The following is a 15456-nucleotide window of genomic DNA, read 5'->3' on the forward strand; positions in this document are numbered from 1 at the left end:
CCATATACACAACTTCAGTAAGATCGCCATGAAGAAAAGCGTTATTGACGTCGAGCTGATGGATTGGCCACTTTCGGATGGAAGCAATGGCTAAGACCAGTCTAATAGTGGTAGGTTTCACCACTGGGGAAAAGGTCTCCAGAAAATCTATGCCCTCTGTCTGCGTAAATCCTTTTGCTACTAACCGTGCTTTGTAACGCTCAATGGACCCATCTGGATGCCTTTTAATTTTGAAAACCCATTTGCAGCCTATGAGTTTCACGCATGGAGGGCAATCCACCAGAGACCAAGTTTGGTTCAAATCCAAAGCAACAAGTTCCTCTTTCATGGCGGCACGCCACTGAGGGGATTGATTTGCTTCTTGAAAAGACCGAGGTTCATGGTCAGAGTATAAAGATGATAATAAGCTTTTGTAACTGGCTGAGAAATTTGAGAGAGAGAGGACAGAAGAAATTGGATATCGAGTTCTTGAGGGTGTTAACGTGGATGAATGAAGAGAGGCGTTGCATACGTAGTCCTGAAGGTGTATGGGTGGCCTGGTGGTACGGGAACTTTGTCGCAGTGGTGGCATGGGAGGGGCAGTGGTCTTGGGTGAGGTAGAAGATGGGGTATCGGTCGATGTTGATGAGTTTGGGGTGGTAGGGGAGGACGGTAAAGGAGTGGGTGTGGAATTGGTAGGTTGTGTATGGTGGTTTTGGAAAGGGGTTGAGGGCACAGTGGAGGGGTCAGGAATGGCTGCTGGGGATTGAACATAAGGAGGGTAGTTAGGGCACGTTGTGGAGTCTGAGAGAGATAAGGGGGGAGTGATTGGATCATGGGTCAAGGTTTGTGGCCCAATAGGTAAGGAGGGATTTGTTGGAATTTTATTTGGGCCTATCTCATTTTGTGTATTGTTTAGGAATGGGGTGTTTTCAGCTGGTGGTGTTGGGCTGAGTATTTGTCTTTGTTTGTGATTTATAGAAAAGGGAAAAGTTTGCTCATAAAACACATTTCTGGACACCATAAATTTCTTTTGATCCAAAAGATAAACAATGAATCCCTTTGTACCTATTTGATAACCAAGAAAAATGGCTTTGTGAGCCCTTTGATCAAATTTGGAACGATGGTTGAGAAGGGTTGAAACAAAACAAAGACAACCAAAAACTTTGAGATCATTGTAGTTAAATGCTTTGTTAAGCAAAGTTTCAAAAGGAGTTTTAAAATCAAGAATAGAAGAGGGAACTCTATTTATTAAATAAACTGCATGGTTTATAGCATAAGACCAAAAATTAAGAGGTAAATTGGATTGAAACATTAAGGCCCTTGCTACATTTAATATATGTTGATGTTTACGTTCGACACGCCCATTTTGTTGGGGAGTCTCAACACAACTTCGTTGATGAAGAATCCCCTTTGACAAGTAAAAATTTGGGATTAAAAATTCCGGGCCATTGTCTGAACGAATTGTTTTAACTTTAGAGTCAAATTGTGTTTCAACAAAAGCAACAAAATTGATGACATGTTGAGAAACCTCATTCTTGGATTTTAGTAAAATAATCCAAGTGAATCGACTAAAATCATCCACAATAGTTAGAAAATATTTGTGGTTGTGGATTGAATTTTGTCTAAAAGGTCCCCATATATCAAGATGCAATAGATCAAAAGGAGCATGAGCACGATTATGACTAATAGAAAAAGAAGGTTTCTTTTGCTTTGAGAAATGGCATACATCACATGCTTCATTTTCATGATTCAAGGAAATAAAGGGATATTGTTTATGTAAAATGCTAAGACGGTGTCCAGAAAGATGTCCTAATCTAAAATGCCACAGGTTGGAAGTGTGGATTGAAGCAATATGTGTGGGATGGATGTCGTTTGATAAATTTGTAGTGGACTTCTTGTCTAACACATACAACCCATCTCTTAATTCACCCAAACCAATCATCCTCGATTTGCTCGATTCCTGTATGAGACAATAAAATTGAGAGAAAATAAATTCACAAGGTAATGTAGAAGTGAGTTTAGACACTGAGATAAGATTAAAATGAAATTGAGGTAAATATAATGCATGAATAAGAGTCAAAGAAGATGAAAATTTAACTATTCCCCTATAATGTGCAGTAGCATTTGAACCGTTAGGCATGTGGACAAGAATAGGTTTTATTTTTGTGTATGAGACAAAAAGAGATAAATTAGAACAAATATGATCACTAGCACCAGAATCTATGATCCAAGTATCACTAAAGGTTTTTGAAAAATCTTTGTTTAAAATAGAAAAGGTTTTTGCAGAACAAAGGATATGTGTACGTGGACTGGGGAGAAGCCCAGATTGGGAGGAGGAGGAACCCTTATCATCTTTAGTCTCTGGCACATGGGCCTCGGCTTGCTTCAAGTAAGCCATCAGAGTGTTATGTTGCTGTGGAGTAAGGCCCAAAAGAGGTTCTGGAGTGCTACCCGTCACTGCCCTATTTCCTTGCGACTGGGCATGTGAATGAGAGGAAGATGTCACGGTCATGGCGGCGCTACTGCTGGAGGAAGCTGCTCAGTCCGGGAGGCGTGGATGACCGGGGTATCGCGGGTGACCGGGTGGATACCCATGCTTTCCATAGCACACATCGACAGTGTGCCCCACCCGGCCGCAAAAGGAACACTGCTTGTTAGAGCCAACACCACGCCCTTGGGAGTAACCGCCGCGGCCTCGCCCTGGTGCAGGACGGCGAGTATTGACAGCAGCAGCGAGTAGGCGTTGATCATCTAGGATTCCAGAAGCGATTTGAAGATTTCGCTCCTGCTGGATCACCATTGCGAAGACTCGAGTAATCGGAGGCAGAGGGTCGAGCATCAGAACTTGTGAGCGAACAACAGCGTATCTTTCATCCAGCCCTTTCAAAAAACGAATTACGAAATCTTGATTTCGATGCTTCTTAGCTGGACAGCTACACGGAGGTAGGGGTCTAGCATTCTCCAGCTCTTCCCAGAGGGTTTTCAGAGAGGTAAAGAAATCTGTGACTGATTGATTTCCTTGCTTGAGTCCGTATACTTCTTCTTGTAGTTCTGCGATTCGCAACAAATCAATCTGTGAAAAACGTTCTCGTAGGTCTTCCCATACAGTGGAGGCGGTTGAGAAGTATATGACGCTTTGAGTGATGGAAGGGGAAAGAGAATGGAACAACCATGATAGAACGAGACTGTTACATCTCTCCCAGGCAGGAAAGGTGGGATCCTCAAGAGAGGGCATGGGGATGGTTCCTGTGAGGAATCCATGCTTGTTCTTCATGATGACGGCCATGGAGAAAGCACGACTCCATGAGTGGTAATTGTTGGCAGTGAGCAGTGGTGTTACCAGAACAGAAGTGGGACTCTCACTAGGATGTATGTAAAAAGGGTTGGATGTGTCTGTGGAGGAAGAAGAAATAGTTTCTGCATTTGTATTTGTAGAGCTAGAAGAAGAAGAAGAATGTGGTGTGTTTGGGTTAGTGGTCTTGGCCATTGGGTATCAGCAGAGCTTCTTTAAAGAAGCTCTGATACCATAATAGAAATGCAGAGCAATGAAAAAGATAAAGAAGGCTGAAGAAAATGTGTATATTTTCTTGAATTGAATGATTTTAGGGAGACAATATATATACATGGACAACTCTCATAACAAACCAAATCTTTCCGTATCATGATAGAAGATTCTTATTTCTAACAGAAAAGAAAAGGTCATCTAAATTCTAGAAACATTAAGAAGGTATAAAGAAAGAAAAGGACAAAAGTCAGAATTTACAAATAGAATAGAGAGAAAAAGACAAAAGTTGATCATTCTATTTGGTCTTGTCTATTGTTGGAATTTTGTGTGCCTTGGGCCTGAAGTATTGATGAATTTGATATGCTCCCGCAAGCTGGAGGATGGTAAATGTCTAAAACATAACTCATCCATAACACTCCCTCGCTCAGGTTACTTCGTCAACACTAACATTACATCTGCAAAGAACAATCACTCAGGTCAGAGATGTTACTGCCGCGGATACTCCGATGGCAATCCCTACATTGAAGGAGGCTGCAGCCACGTCGACGGTATGCTTCCTTTCTCACCGATAATCAATATTTTGCCAGTGATTAGAATTAGCAAGAGTAAATCATTAAAAAGGTATATATAAAAGTTTTGGATCCAGGAAAAATTCAAAGTTTTCTATGACCCTCTTTCAAGCGTTTAATTTTCCCTAGTAAATAGATTTACAAAGATGATATATACACGGTAAAATCAGTTATCAAAATTAGTTATGACGTATTGAGTTTTGCTAGATAACCAAAAAAGGTCTAGCCAACTCCTTTCAATTCCTATTGGGCTGAATCCCAAATCTCATTTTATGAGAAAAGTCACATCTACAATTTATCATAATAACTCAAATTAACCCCAATTACCTATAATAAATCTAATTAACCCTAACTTTCATCGTTGCAATTGAAGCTCATCTCACAAACCCCAACGGCAGCGCCTCCCAACCCTCTTTCTTCAGACGCGTTTTCTTCTCTAGCATCAACCCCCAGTCAGCGTCATCCCCCATGCCATCCGCGAGCAACCGCAGGTCTCGGAAGGACACTCAGTGCGCTACTACTGCTGCAGATCACCGTCATCCGCGTCAACCCCAGTCAACGCCGCCCACCGTTCCGTCTGCGAGCAACTGTGAGACTTGAAAGGTCATCCCATTGTGCGACTACTGCTGCAGGCCTCCGTCGCAGCTCCGTTGAAGTCGCGCCCCCCCCTCTGCTGGACAACGTTATTGCGCCTCCCGTGCTTTGCCTCCATGCACGCCACCTCGGACTACTTCCTGTCACGCTATGAAGCTGCCCCTAAATATACTGGATCGGAGGTGTCTTTTTTAGATGTGTCTTGTGTGTGTCATTTTCTAATGAAAGTGTCTTTTTTGGATGTGTCTGTTGGATGTGGCTTCTGTAAAATTGTTTTGTTAATGTGTCTGTGTGTGGGTCATGTATTCTAATAAAGGTGTCTCGTGGATGTGTCTTTTAACGGATTATGTCGGGATCTACTTCCGATTGCGTCACGACAAGTGTTTGGGGCGGGTTGAGGTGGCATATATGGTCGGACGGTCTGAGTTTTGTCGTGATTCGCATCCGGGGGAGGGGTGCTCGGGTTCACGTTTGGAGGGTGGAGGGCGGCTCAGTAGTTTCACCGAAATCACGGATAATGAATATGAAATGATAGAAGTGCGGTTATGAATCTTTTTGCGTCTGAGGGAAAGGGTGCTCGAATTCACGTTCGGGGGAAGAGAGGATGGCTCAGTCACGTAGTAATAATGGAGGCGCGATTATGAATCCTGATTTTCAAATTTGGATCAATTATTGATTCATGAAATCTTAATTTAAAAAATAAAATTAATATTTATTAATTGGAGTTATTTAAAAAATTCACTGATTTGAGTTGTCTATCTATATTTTTTCTTATGTATTTATATATATTTAATTATTTTAATATATATTTTATATTTTAACATATATTTTAGATTAATAATTAATTTTAGTAGTTATATTTTTTATTGATGTATTTAACTTCATAATTTACGTTTCAGATGGGTACCACGAAGATGGGTCAAAACAAACTATCATAGGTAGTTACTTATTAATATTAGAGCAATCATACATGATAAATAAAATTTATTATTTTTTAATATTTAACCAACTTTAAATACTAATAATTTTAAATTTTTAATCGCATAAAAATAAGATATTAATTTAAAATATTAACTAATAATATTAATAAAAAATACTAATCCTTACTATTTCTCCTAATATTATTGAAGATATTATATAATCAAGATTCTCTAAAAATAAAAAAATTGGTAATGTAATAAAATAAATAAATAAATAATAACTCTTAATTAAAATAATAAAATAATATTTTAAAAAAATTATAAATTTAACCGTAATTAAATATTTATTTTATTATTTTATCAACTTTTTTTACTTTTAAAAATCTAAATTTCAAATAATATATGCTACATCTACTTCTACTTTACAATTTATAAAAAGAATTGTTAATTTCAAAAATTAAACTCATAACTTTTTTGTTTTAGCGTGTAACATGTTAATAATCTTATCTTAACTAAAGATCAAATTCTTCCCTTTGCTTAGTCTAAATATGGACGGTTGATTTTATTTGTTTTGGAAATAAAATTACCTTACCTTTGATTAAAAAAAAAAAAACATTTCCTTTTCTTAAAAAGGTGGATTTGGGCCACATCAATAATTAATATACTAATAAGTTAGTCTTTAAAGTTTAAAGTAGCCATTAGTAGAATAATAATTTCTGTTAACATAGGCATTAGTGGTCACTGATGTACTTTGTAACCAACAAATAGTTAACTCAAGAAAAAAAAAAAGAAAAATCAACTAATTAAATATATATGTTCTAAGTAAATAACAATTTTTATAATTTTGTAATTTTTATTTGTATTATTTTTCTATAATAATTTTATTAGTTGAACGAGAGATGACAAAAAAAAAAGAAATAAAGTAAAAAAAAATTTAAAAATGTTTCCAAAACTAACATGATCTTAGTTATATGTATAATTAAAATAAGACATATTATGTTGTAATAAAAAATGCTCATATTTATTATTACAATCGTGTTTTGTATAGTATCCACCAAATAATCATCGTATAAAAATATGCATTTGATATTTCTTAAAAAAATTTTATTGTTCCACTATAAAAAAAAAATGATTATTCTATTACAACAGGTTTAATTATTCTGCTATGCTAAGTTGGGTTAATAATTAAATTAGTCTTTAAAAGATAAGACATTTTTCAAATTTATTTCTGAAAGATTTTTTCAATCAAATTTGTCCTTCAAAAATTGCGAATTAATCATATTTGTCTTTCAGTCACTCTATAAACAATTTTCTTTAAAGATTGATATTGTAAAACGTTAATTAATAATATATATAATACCTGATATGTCTAATTGGATATTGACCAAATATGTTTATGAAAATTTATTAATTTAGTCATTTTTTCCAATTACAAAACTCTTATTCCTAATATGATCTAGTGACTAAATTGATAGATTTTCATAAACATATTTAGTCATCGTCTAATTGAACATGTTATGTGTCATGTATGCTATCAGTTAATATTTCACATCATCAATCGTTGATAAAAATTATGAGTGGAGTAACTGAAAGATAGATATGACTAATTCATAATCTTTGTAAGACCAATTTAATTGAAAAAACTTTTCAGGAATAAATTTGAAAAATACCTTATTTTTCAGTGACTAATTTAACGATTAACCTTTCATTATCTGTTGCTCGATTATTTAGTTGAAAAATTATATAAATGAGTATATATAAATATACATAAGACTGATACATAATGATTAATTTAGTAACTATTTCTTTTGTATATATAATATTTTTAATCATTAATATTAGATTTAACCATTTAAATATATTCTTTTGATTTTGTTTACCGCTGCTCTCACTTACCTATTCTTTTTATTCACTTGGAGTTTGCACCCGTATATATATATATATTAATTTATAAATTAAATATACTACTAACCAAGGAATCCACAGATAGTATCTATAGTTCTATACACTAGGGTGATAACCCGTGCATTGCACGGGACTCGTGTAATTTAAAGATTTTTTAAAAAAATATTAAGATATAACTAAAATATATACTGTAAAAATATATATGTTGTATTAAATTTCGATAATAATAAAATTAATATTATATTAAAATAAAATAATAGAATACAACAATTATTCAATATGTTAATAAATATTATAACAAGTTTTTTAAGATAATAAAATATAATAAAAATTGTTAGACACTAAAAAAAAGTTCAACAGAGATGTAATTTATTATTATGTATAATTTTAAAAACAAAGATTGTCAAGATACTTATTGATAGAAAAATAAAATATTTACAACACATATAAATTTGTCCATTAATCAGAAAACAAAATATGTCCAAAACAGTTTAACATATAGTTCAAAATATCTATCAAACAGAATTATAAATAGGAGGCCTAACATCGTTCAATCGACAATTTTATCTGGCTGTTAGGTAAGGAGTCGAGTTTTAAGGTAATCTTGTCCCCTTCCTTTAAATTGTATACTCTACAACATTCATTCCACTCGATCCCAAACTTCCATTTTCCATCTCTTCCTCCACTTCTCAGTAAGTGGAAAAAGAATACATTCTTCTTTACATTGGAAGGTGGACCAGTGATCGTCCAAATCGAACCATCTCTAGAGAGTTTAAGATATGCAGCAAATTTCGAAGGCATATATTGCAATGAATAATTCATAGTTAGGATAAACAGGTATTTTCATATACAATGAATAACAGATTTAGGAAGAATATTTAATAAGTTTGCAAGAAAAAAAAAGAAATCACTATTTTGAGATTAACTTACCAGTCTAGATTGACCAAGATCCGAATCTGTGATTGTCTTTTGATAATAAACATCTGGAATGTATTTAATTCAGGATATTTTAAACATGTTAGTCACCACATTAAAAGATACCGATCTACACCATGATATTAAAATCCAAAATACAAGAAAAAAAGTTACATTTAGCATTACCCATGGTCAGACAATTTGCTTGTCTCATTACTTTGTTCGTTGGCCTCCATTGATGAATTGGTTGCACCACACAAATCTATAGGATTATGAGGATAATCCCCTTTCAGTGTTCCATCTTCGTCATTGTTTTCATCACCGTCTGATGAAAACTCATCATCAGATGGTTCAGACCCAGATAGAACCATCACATCAGGTGATGAGGCCTCACCAATCCTAGTATACTTTATGTGGAACACTCTGTATACATTATCAAGTGTCTCTGGGTCCATTAGCTCAGGCACATATGAGTCAGGATCAAGGTGAATCTGGATGGGCTGGTTCTTATGATTCCACGATGAAATAAAAAATATTCCGAAACTGACATATCTAAATTGAACAGATACCACTCTGTTGATAAAATAGAAAGATCTAATCTGTTCAAATGAGATGTCAGTTATAAGCAACTGATCATTGTTTCTTCTCAGCTCCAGCAGTAAACAATTATCGAACTCATCAATGACATAAAACATTGTCCCTAATTCTTCACCATGAGTTGAAACAAAAGTTAGGGGAAAAGCTCTCTCACCCTATATTCAATTTTCTTCCTAAAGTTAATTCATGTCTAACAAAGTATGGTAAAAATGCATCACATAATATTATATAATCATTTAACAAAGAGAGGTATATATACATTTAAATTTACCATTATTACCTACTGAGCAAGACAAGAGAACAATAATCACCTAAATGAACTGACATTATAATCAACATCATAAAAATAGGTAACTAAGTAAGAAACACATATCAGGTGTTTTTGAATGTCTAAGAAAAAATACTGAAGTTTTGAAAGAAACAATGAAAGAGAAATTGTTGTTATCTTGATGGATTGTGAAAGCAAAACATTCCATATAAACATCCAATCATGTTTTCGCGTATCAATAAATGCTGAATTTTCAAAGTCACTATCATTATATGTATGATTAGTAAACATTGTATAACTATATTCTGAATGTACATTGATAACTTATCAAAATTAATATTTTTAGAGTTGTTGTAGACTTGTAGTCTACACACATTTCAGATTAGAAAGATCAGGAACTCAGAGTTAGGTAATCAAAGTTATCTAACACGCAAAAGAAACTATCAAAGTTATCTAACATCATCTCTACTATACCCAAATGTCATTTGGGTAAAGTCATAAGTTCCAAATAAAAAGAACTCAACTTCATCAGCAATCTGCACAAATGGGTAATAAAATTAGCCAGATTAAATAAATAATTAAGAGTATGGGAGAGTAAACATTTTTAGCTCATATATACATTTGCTAATTGGGTTCCAAATAATGCGTGGGAGGCACTCCTCTTTGAAATGACCCACTACTGCACTCCACTCATATGATTCCTAGTTAAAAAGCCCGGAGTGTTAGAAGCAATTAATGATTCAGAGGGTGGGAGGATCAAATCCTTTACAATGAGAGAAGTTATAAGGTATTCATACCTGAGGGACTCACGTTTTATAATATACCTATGTACTATGCTTGGATTCGGTATTTGATGGAACATAACTCCTGAGCAATTGCTCTTAAGACCACCTACTTTGTGCTTCCCGGATCTTAGTACTCTTTTGAGGGTAGCTCGAAATACTTTCTTTGATCAAATTTGTAACATTCACCCTCATGTTACCAACCCGGCCATGTGACTATCTATTAAAAAAATATAAAATTGATTATAAGCTACACATTTATTCAATATCATAGATCAATACTTGGAATGAGTTAAAGTCCACCAAAACTTAAATGCATTGCATACATCTTACTCAAACTACACCAACCCATCAAATATAAAGTCTAAAAATATAAACTCATTTTTTCAATTAATAGCTACTAAAAAACAAATATTAATGTTCTACAGTAGACATAAAATCTTTAGAGTAATAAGCTAGGTTTCAATAAGTCAGTATCAGAGCCTTTTCCCTTCGAATCCAGCTTCAACCAAAAAATATTCTTGTTTTACTGCCTCAATGCCTTGAGACCTTTCCAAATACTCGCCAATCATACAAAGGAAATAAATAATAAACAAAAATTGATAGAGATTCTTTTACCCACACTAATTCAAAATCAACTAATCAATTTTTTTCTCATTGGTAATTTTTTTTTCAACCTGACATAGAAATGAACATAAAAAACGGTATACCTTTTTCAAATTTCTCGCTTTTAAAGGTAGTAGAGCTCCCAATAACCACAAACTTTGGAGATATTTCAATGGCAGATATCTTCACATCCTAGTTTGATTCTTATCAGCATAGATTTTAACATGAAAATATAACAACTAAAGCAATAAGAAAAAAGAGAGAGCACAATCCAAAAACAAATCCGAATCAAGCATTGGCCAAATGTCAACAACAATGAAGAATAACAGTATCATAATCACACACAACTCCAACACAAAAATTACAAAAATCTATTTACATCAAAATATAACAGTTTGCAATAAAAAATTAATCCCACAAAAGCCTGTAAATTTTGACAGACATTCAAAGAAATCTTAGAATTAAACACAGTGAATTCATAATTATATGAAATACAATAATACCTAGAAAAGACGATAATGGTAAACAAAATTAATTTAAGAAAAAAAAACCTTCACAGTGAATTCATAATTATTGAATATTGAACACTTTAATTACTCAATTTTAAAATATTTGCACATATAGAAGGAGGCCTTCGTCTAAAGGCTCCGAAGTACCAATGTTGTTAGCGGATCTAATTTGTGTGTTTTTCTCTATATTATTTGATCACCCCGGTTGCAGAAGCAAATCCAACATATATAAATAAAAAACAAAACATAAAGGACTTATCAGAATAAAACAAAGTATCATATACGAAGATTACATAACCCAGCTCAGCTAATTACAAAATGAACAGACGTTGATCAACTCCACAATCCTTAGAATTTTGTTGATAGCTCTACCCATTGCTTTGAAAATAATTTCATTGGAACACCTTTCCAATGAAGAAGCAAGCAATATAATCTGAGCAAAAACCTGTACAAAATGGTCCTCACAACATCAATAAATACACAACATGTCAAATTCATCCAGATACATTTTTCACGATTTAAGTTTCATTTTTTTTTTACAATTTTTAGGTCCAAAAATGCTTACAATATAATGTGTTCCCAAAACAGGTTTTGAAAATAAAAAGAACTATTTGCCAAACATGTACTTAGTTTAGATTCATAATTGAATTTAAAATTAAAAAAAAAACACACACACTCAATGTTCGCACTGTAGCAGCTAAGCATGATTCTTTTCTTCTTGTAAATTCTCAGTTCATTTCAAGGTGATTCTTATTTTATCCAAGGAATAAAAAAAAGGAGTATAATCACAACACCAGACATTCTAAATGAACAGAGGCAATAGTAGTTTGTATTGCAAGTTGTGCTATAGAAAAAGTAAATAGAAAGGACGAAGGTGAGGAGCCTGAAGCAAGGTCATTGCATAAGTAAGGGTTATGCTATGTGTACACCAAAATCAGCCACTAAAGTCAGCCACCAGTATAAAATATATGTTGAAATACAAATACACATTGAAAATAAATTAAACCACACATGTATTTATACACAAATACATTGGTGGCTGATTTTAGTAGCTGATTTTGGTGTACAATCAAATAACATTTCTCCATAAGTAATGTAGTTGCTCACCCTTCCCTGAGTTGTGATACTGATCTTGTTTTCATCCATTGGCATTTCTGTCATTGACTTCTCCACCTTTTGGTACCGATCTATCTATTGAATGCCACACACCAACACCAAAAATAATAATGAAAATGAAAATCACATGCTTCAACCACAACCATCACACAAAAACAATCAACCTGTATTTAGAATAATAAGTTAATATAAATACTAAAAGAAAAATTAATAATTAATAGCATTCTTAGGACAAGCCTAATCTTGGGATATAATATTGATTTTACACTTTCAAAATCTATCAAAAAAGCTTTTTATTATAAACTATGTTTAACCCAATATACACTTAAGGTCAATTAATATTAGGAGAGAAATGCTTCTATGTTGACTTGGGTGATCACCTTGTTGGAGATTGTATGTAAAGGCAGCTAAAACATAGTAGTACGAATCTTATGAACAAAACTCCATAGCATCAACGTTGCCATCCAAATAACAATGTGCTATATTCATAATAAAAAGGGTTTTGCCCAACCACATTAAACACTAACCATCCATTAAACAACAACCAACTAATGTGATTGAATCAATGTGTGTAAAATCATTAAAGAAAAACTTTCTTAATGAAAAAAGTGAAATCTTTGATATGCAATGAAAGTGGCATAAAATAAAGTTTCAACATAGTTCCATATATTAAATAAGTTAAAATTGTCTTCACTTCGAAATGAAAGTTCACTGTGTTAGAAGTATTTAAACATAATCCCAGGTAAATAAATAAAAAGAAATGCTCTGCATATACCAACCATTACAGAATATTGCAACAGCACCACCTTCATAAAATCAATCAATCTCTGTTTTCCTTAAGAGGAAAATTCTCCTGAGGATCATGCTAGTAAAACATAGAAAGATATTTTAAAAGATTAACAACAAAATGGTGGGGGAATAAAAAATTATACATTATCGACCTGCTAATTGGTCCTTCATAAAAAAAATATGATAAATAATAGCAAATTAGTACACCTTGTCTGGGTGAGCTTGGCTATAAGTAAGAGTAAGTGTGCTTTCCTATGATCCTCCAAATACCTGCATAATACACAGAGAAAAATATCATAGCCAATTACATAATGATGATAAAATGTACGATGATTAACAACCAGAGGGTGAAAAGAGATCTGCCATTTTAGAATCTCCAAGTATTCTCGTAGCTTTTCAATATGTTACTCGCACCCCACTGATATAGAATAAGTTTCATTATTTAAAAGGGTGGAGCATTCTTTGGCTAAAAGCAGTTCAAAACCTAACCTGATCAAATAGAATAATTCTACAAAATTCAAGATAAAAAAATTTTCTGATTACTTAGGTCAATTCCCCATCTAAGACCTCCATGAATGAAGACCCGGCTGCAACAAAAATCATATAATAGAAAATAATTAAATGATCATTTTTACATCAAATTATTTCTCTTCTTAACAAAGTTAGGTAATAAAAAAAATCACATAGCAAAGGCATAAAGCCTGCTTCTAGTATATACATTTATAAAGAAAGGCTGTAAGTTTCTACCAAAAACACATTGGATCTAACATTAACATTTACAGCTCATTTAATTACATTAATGATCAATTTATATAGAATTTAATCCCTAAGTCAATAGTAGTCCGCTTCCTCCCAATTGAGATTTTGATCAACTAATGTAAACAAATAAGCATACATAGCTTAAAATTTTAGAAAGAAAAAAATTAAGAAAAGAAATACTAACCGTGTATAATTATCAGCTTTCTATTCAATACCATTAGGATCTATACCAATAGATTGCAATCCATCATCAATTATAACAAACTTAGCAAGAATTTCACATTCCTCAAAGCAGCATTAAAAAACATAGAAAAATATAAGGAACATATATCATATAAAATTCTGATGATTATAACCTAAAGTAACAATTGAAAAGTTGGACAAAAATAAATTTAGAACTAATGTGTTAAAACAGAAATAAATTAGTTGAAGAGCTTCTCTATTTGTTTTTATGTTATTTGGTGTGCAAATCAATAGTAAAAATTGATAACACAAGGGAACTATTTAGGCCTTCAAAGAAATTAAACCAAGAAAATAACATAATAAGAACCAAAAAAAAAAAAAAAAACAGAGGGACACAAAGGATTATATAAACACAATCCATAATTAATCAAAGAATGAAAAATTCAAAATTAACCTATTAATCATAGTTAACATGAAAGAAAAAATAAGATATGAAGCATGGAAGTTTAAAAAAGCATATGAAGACATTGCTATCCTCTAATGTAATTCATTGTTTTGGAAGAAGACCAGCATTAGCATAAGCTCATTTGAGTTCATGGAATCAATGAAAAATAAACTAAAAAATGCAACAATTCTTAAAATAAGCCTACTTTCATTCAATCAACTTGTTTTATTATTTTTAAAGCAGGAATGACACAATAAAATGAAAATATATATCAATATAATGAACAAATAGTATACCAATCGCATGAAAAAAACAGAATCTAAAATATATAAAAAATAAATTTACTAAGAATTGATCCAAACATATATATTTTTTTCTTTATATTTTCTTTTTTCCCAAATTTCTTTGATCCAAACATAATGCTAAAGTTCAGCTGAATAATAATAATAATAATAATAATAATAATAATAATAATGTGACGACACAGCTAAAAGAATTTCAACTTAAAACGTGCTGCCTTTTATTCAATTACATCACAATGAAATAGTAAATATATTAGGACTTATACATATTATCTGAAATGCCATGAAATTAAATAATATATTTGGTTTAATATTTAAAAAAGTTTTCAATGTAATTATATTAAAAATCAAAAATATCTTAAAATGATTTTAAATAAAACATACATGTAAAAATAGGAATAGTTCTAATCTGATACTTCAACAGTAGTTTGACAACATGATATTAAATAAAACACATCATATAAAAATATTTTAATATATTTTCTTTTCAAAATTTCTGGTTTTCTTCATTTTTTCGAAGAAATTTTGAAACCCTTCTAAAAGTGATAAAATATGAAAATTATAAATTATAAGATTTAGATCCTCTAAATTTTGAATTTCATTTTATTGGGTAAAATGTAATCTCTCAACATTTATTTCATATGTGGAATCAAAAAAATATGAGAGAGAAATTATTTAAAGGTAAGAGATTACATCTTATTCTCTAAAAT

The 15456-nt window shown here is 32.3% G+C and overlaps 2 long non-coding RNA genes across 6 annotated transcripts; both read right to left on the minus strand.

The window, feature by feature from the left end:
• Positions 1 to 7938: 7938 nt before the first annotated feature.
• LOC130973641 (uncharacterized) lies at positions 7939 to 10931 on the minus strand. Of its 3 annotated transcripts, none has more exons than XR_009084218.1 (5): positions 10748 to 10931; positions 10053 to 10257; positions 8577 to 9956; positions 8406 to 8458; positions 7939 to 8238 (listed from the first exon to the last, which is right to left on the minus strand). It is a non-coding gene; the product is annotated as an uncharacterized LOC130973641 (long non-coding RNA). The 3 variants fall into 3 exon arrangements; XR_009084217.1 differs by having other exon boundaries at positions 8577 to 9791; positions 9875 to 10257; XR_009084216.1 differs by having other exon boundaries at positions 8577 to 10257.
• Positions 10932 to 11162: 231 nt separating this feature from the next.
• Positions 11163 to 14249, minus strand: LOC130973640 (uncharacterized). Of its 3 annotated transcripts, XR_009084214.1 has the most exons (5): positions 14001 to 14249; positions 13265 to 13644; positions 13048 to 13133; positions 12260 to 12343; positions 11163 to 11597 (listed from the first exon to the last, which is right to left on the minus strand). It is a non-coding gene; the product is annotated as an uncharacterized LOC130973640 (long non-coding RNA). The 3 variants fall into 3 exon arrangements; XR_009084213.1 differs by having other exon boundaries at positions 13265 to 14249; XR_009084215.1 differs by having other exon boundaries at positions 12260 to 12432; positions 13265 to 14249.
• Positions 14250 to 15456: the final 1207 nt, after the last annotated feature.

This window comes from Arachis stenosperma, chromosome 4 (assembly GCF_014773155.1).
Source record: "Arachis stenosperma cultivar V10309 chromosome 4, arast.V10309.gnm1.PFL2, whole genome shotgun sequence".
NCBI lineage: Eukaryota > Viridiplantae > Streptophyta > Magnoliopsida > Fabales > Fabaceae > Arachis > Arachis stenosperma.